The sequence below is a fragment of the Portunus trituberculatus genome, chromosome 49 (assembly GCF_017591435.1).
Source record: "Portunus trituberculatus isolate SZX2019 chromosome 49, ASM1759143v1, whole genome shotgun sequence".
Taxonomy (NCBI): domain Eukaryota; kingdom Metazoa; phylum Arthropoda; class Malacostraca; order Decapoda; family Portunidae; genus Portunus; species Portunus trituberculatus.
In genome coordinates this window covers 15,350,709-15,355,708 of record NC_059303.1, presented here as the reverse complement: position 1 = coordinate 15,355,708, position 5,000 = coordinate 15,350,709, and the positions used below count along the sequence as shown (strand labels likewise).

The window sequence follows — 5,000 nt, the reverse complement described above, 5'->3', positions numbered from 1 at the left end:
GTTCCTCCTCTTGGCTCTTCTCTTTGCCTCCCTCTTCACTCATTCCTTTCACCAGCCTCATTATCCCCCCTCTCTCATCCTCCCTCCAGCTCCTTCCTTCCTTCCTGTCCGCCCCATCGCATTGTCATGTCGCCAAATCATTTTCTCTCTCATCATAACCTGTTTTCATCTCTCCTTAAAAGCGAGGTGTGTCGTGTAGCGCAGACCTTTCGTGGCGGCTTGCTCTCTCTCTCTCTCTCTCTCTCTCTCTCTCTCTCTCTCTCTCTCTCTCTCTCTCTCTCTCTCTCTCTCTCTCTCTCTCTCTCTCTCTCTCTCTCTCTCTCTCTCTCTCTCTCTCTCTCTCTCTCTCTCTCTCTCTCTCTCTCTCTCTCTCTCTCTCTCTCTCTCTCTCTCTCTCTCTCTCTCTCTCTCTCTCTCTCTCTCTCTCTCTCTCTCTCTCTCTCTCTCTCTCTCTCTCTCTCTCTCTCTCTCTCTCTCTCTCTCTCTCTCTCTCTCTCTCTCTCTCTCTCTCTCTCTCTCTCTCTCTCTCTCTCTCTCTCTCTCTCTCTCTCTCTCTCTCTCTCTCTCTCTCTCTCTCTCTCTCTCTCTCTCTCTCTCTCTCTCTCTCTCTCTCTCTCTCTCTCTCTCTCTCTCTCTCTCTCTCTCTCTCTCTCTCTCTCTCTCTCTCTCTCTCTCTCTCTCTCTCTCTCTCTCTCTCTCTCTCTCTTCTCTCTTCATTGAGATTTCCTTGTCATTATATTAATTGTATTTCCTCTTTTACGCCATTACATTATCTCCACCTTCCCTTCGTCCTTTCTTTGCTGCCTCGTTCTCTCCTTCCCTCCCGCCTTCCTTCCCGCGAAAAGGAGAGAATCGTTCCACTAAGTAATTGAAAATATATATCTTGGATTCTGTACCATCAGAGAGAGAGAAAGTATTTGCTATTTTTGCACTCAAACAAAGGAATACTCGAATGATTACAACTAATTATAACTGTGTGTGTGTGTGTGTGTGTGTGTGTCCTGTATGCAAGTGGAGGCTGTGCACATCTTTGTTTTCCTTCCCCGTGGCTCAGGTGATGCCATTACCTGTGTTGGCTTGATATCTACCTGGAAATCAGACACTGCTTCCCTAATTAAGCTCAGGTGAGAGTGTCCGGGAATTGATTTCACGGCAACAGAAAATAGATGCGCCTGTGTGTGTGTGTGTGTGTGTGTGTGTGTGTGTGTGTGTGTGTGTGTGTGTGTGTGTGTGTGGGTGGACAGTTTGTTAGGTATCGATCGCATCTCTTCAGTGACACGCAAAGACAAGAGAGAAAAGAGAAAATTAATATTACTCCTCCATCCTCCTTCTCTTCCTCCTCCTCCTCCTGCCTCTTCCTCCCTCCTTCTCCTGCCTCCTCTTCCTCCTCCTCCCTTATGTTCGGTCACCCCAAATCACAGTGTCACTCAACCCACTCTCACCTCCTTCACCCCTCACCCTTCCCTACCTCCTATTCCCCTTAGGCGTTCCCCTCGACCAGTTTCCCCTTGCAGGCCCTCACTGGCTTCCCTTACCACCCCTCACCAACACCTTCCCTCAGGCACTCATCCGTTTCCCTTTCTGCTAACACAAGATTCCCCTTTTTTCCTCCTCAACATCCTCGTCTTCCCCATTTTTCCATCTTCCAGGGTCGTCTCTATGTGATTATTTCCCCTTTCCCTCCTATTTTTAACTTTCAGCCTTTATTTTGTCTCTTTTCTTCCTCGCTATCCTAGTTTTCCCCATTTTTCCATCTTCCAGTGCCTTCTCTTTATGATGTTTTTCCTTCATGTTTCTCTTTATTCAATCTTCCAGCTTTTACTTCCTCTCTTTTCTTCCCCATCATCCTCGTTTTCTCCATTTTTTTTTATTTTCCATGGACTCTATAGTATGATTTTTTACCTTCTGTTTCTTTTTATTCATTCTTTCCACCTCTTACTTCTTCTCTCTAGTACCTTCTATTATCTATTTTCTCTCTTTTCTGCACTTTTCGTCTTCACTATCTTCCACATGCTCATCCGTATCATTCTCTCTTCACATCCATCCTTCCTTCCCTTCTCTTTTCCTTCCTAACACCTACTAACATCCTTCCTTCCTTCCTTCCTTCCTTCCTTCCTTCCTTCCTTCCTTCCCTTCACGCCTGAAACAACGAACTCCATTACAACTTGTGATGAGCTAACTTAATGCTCCACCTCTCTCCCTCCCTCATCCTCTCTCACTCTCTCACTCTCGCTCCCTCCCTTATCCTCTAGCTACCTGCATGCCTGCCACTAGTCACTGGGAAGGGACGGGAAGGGAAAGGACGGCCGCTAGTGGGTCGAAACCGCCCTAATGTGGTTCCCTGAGGTACGATCGTCTTTATGGTCATGTTTGTTAGAGGAAGGGAGAAATTATGGACTGTCTCGAGATCTGTCAGGCAAAAGGAGCAGAGAGAGAGGGAGAGAGTGAGAGGGTGAGGGTGAGTGATAAGACGAAGGTAAGAGTGAAAGGAAAAAAAACTGTGCAAGAATTCAGTGAAAAGAGAAAAGGGAGAAGGAGGAAAAGTAAGTTGTCTAAGGGAATAAAAGCGAGTGCAGGAGTTTGAAGTAAGAGAGAGAGAGAGAGAGAGAGAGAGAGAGAGAGAGAGAGAGAGAGAGAGAGAGAGAGAGAGAGAGAGAGAGAGAGAGAGAGAGAGAAGAGATGAGAACCAAAGAGACACAGAAAAGAAAAGAATGAAGAGTGAGAGAGATAGAGAGAAAGAGGACAGGGGAACGAAGAGAGAGAGACAGAGAGAGAGAGAGAGAGAGAGAGAGAGAGAGAGAGAATAAATAAAAGAGCAGTTGGTTCCAAAAATTGTAGGGGAGAAGAGTTATCTGAAATGAAAAATGTTCCCTGCAAGTCTTTATATTTTCACGCACTCGCGATAAAGCTTTTATGAACCTAAAGCCTTGTCTATTATCTCTCTCTCTCTCTCTCTCTCTCTCTCTCTCTCTCTCTCTCTCTCTCTCTCTCTCTCTCTCTCTCTCTCTCTCTCTCTCTCTCTCTCTCGTTTTTGTTCTCTTTCATATGTTTCTTTTATTTTAATGCCATCTGTTTTCTTATCTCCTCCTCCTCCTCCTCCTCCTCCTCCTCCTCCTCCTCCTCCTCCTTCTCCTCCTCCTTCTCCTCCTCCTCCTCCTCCTCCTCCTCCTCCTCCTCCTCCTCTTCCTCTTCCTCTTCTTCTTCTTCTTCTTCTTCCTCTTCCTCCAACACTCTCAGCATCTCCTCTACGCAATTGTGATAATGGAAAGAGGACGTATCAATGGATTTCAATAAACTCTCTCACTCCTTCCTTTCCTCCTCCCTCTTTCCTTCCCTCTCCCTCCTTACCTCCTCTCCCTCCTTTTCCTTCCTTTTTCTCTCCTTTTATCCTTCTTTCCTCCGATCCTCTTGAGCAAAAAAAAACGGAAGAATATTATTAGGGTGGTTTCATGTGGCCGATAATGAGGCAAGAGAAGTTTATACAATGCGTCTGTCCGCCCCAGATAAGGTCGCTGGCTCATTCATCTGCATCAAATATACTTTTAAAACTTATTGACGTTTCTTAAATGGAGCGGAATCGTTGTCGGTGGGGCGTCCTGGAGAGAAGACGAAGAGAAGGAGGAGGAGGAGGAGGAAGAGGAGGAGAAGAAAGGTGGGAGAAGCTCTTGGGGGATGGTATAGAATGGAAGTGACAAAAAAAGGGTATATTATTGAAGAAAGAGATAAAGGAAGGAGGAATGATTTAAGTGGCATTAAGGAAGGTAGGAGAGAAAGAAGGAAGGAGAAAAAGAGGAGGAGGAAGAGGAGGAGAAGAGGTTGGGGACGGTATAGCAAAGAAGTGACAAAAAAAAAGGATTATAGTAGAAAGAAAAGATGAAGGAAGAGGAATATCTTAAGTGGCAAGAAAGAAGGAAGGAAGGAAGAGGATAAGAAATAATATAGAAGAAAAATGATATAGAAAAAATAATAGAAAACTAATATTAGAGGAAGAAGATAAGAGAAGGAGGAGAAGAAAGCTGAATATTTGGGAAGAAGGAACTGAAGATGGAAAGGAAGAGAAGGAAGAAGAAGAATAATAAGAAGAAGTAGGAGGTGACGAAAACAGGATATTGAAGAAGACGAGAAGGAAGAAAAAGAAGGTGAAGAAGGAAAGGAGAAATATTTTAAAAGTAAAGAAAGAAAAAATAGAAACAAGTAAAGAAACTGAAGATGAAGAAGAGGAGAAGCAAATATTATAGAACGAGAGAGAGAGAGAGAGAGAGAGAGAGAGAGAGAGAATAAAAGATTGAAAATTGAGGCTCAGGGAGGGATTGGAATAAAGGTCAGAGTCTTGAATAACTGCCACAGGAGGTTGAGTCTTAAGGGATGTGTTTTGTCATTTCTCTCTCTCTCTCTCTCTCTCTCTCTCTCTCTCTCTCTCTCTCTCTCTCTCTCTCTCTCTCTCTCTCTCTCTCTCTCGCTCTCACTCTCAACTTATGAATGCGATCTACTATTTGTCTACGTGTGTGTGTGTGTGTGTGTGTGTGTGTGTGTGTGTGTGTGTGTGTGTGTGTGTGTGTGTGTGTGTGTGTGTGTGTGTATGAGAGAGAGAGAGAGAGAGAGATTAAGAAAGAGATAATAAAAATAAAGGGATATAGAGATACGTGTTGAAAGAGCGAGGGAAGGGAAAATAAAAGCAGGAGAGAAGAAGAGGAAGAGGAAGGTGAAGAGGAGGAGGAGGAGGTGGAAGAGGAAGAGAAGGAGGAAGAGGAGGAGGAGGAGAGGAAGAAAGAGAAGCTGATAAGAGAAAGTGAGGGAGAAAGAAGAAGAGAGAGAGTAATATAAAAGACAGAGAGAAAACGTTTGAACAGAGAGAAAGAAAAGATAAATAAGATGAAAGATGAAACGAGCAAGGAGAGGAGAGAAGGAGAATTGCCAATACTCTCTCTCTCTCTCTCTCTCTCTCTCTCTCTCTCTCTCTCTCTCTCTCTCTCTCTCTCTCTCTCTCTCTCTCTCTCTCT

General features: G+C 44.5%; 1 protein-coding gene across 4 annotated transcripts in view; it reads left to right on the top strand.

The window, feature by feature from the left end:
* LOC123499351 (Down syndrome cell adhesion molecule-like protein Dscam2) overlaps nucleotides 1–5,000 on the top strand; it is a 210,437-nt gene that overhangs the window by 137,453 nt on the left and 67,984 nt on the right. The window lies entirely within an intron of this gene.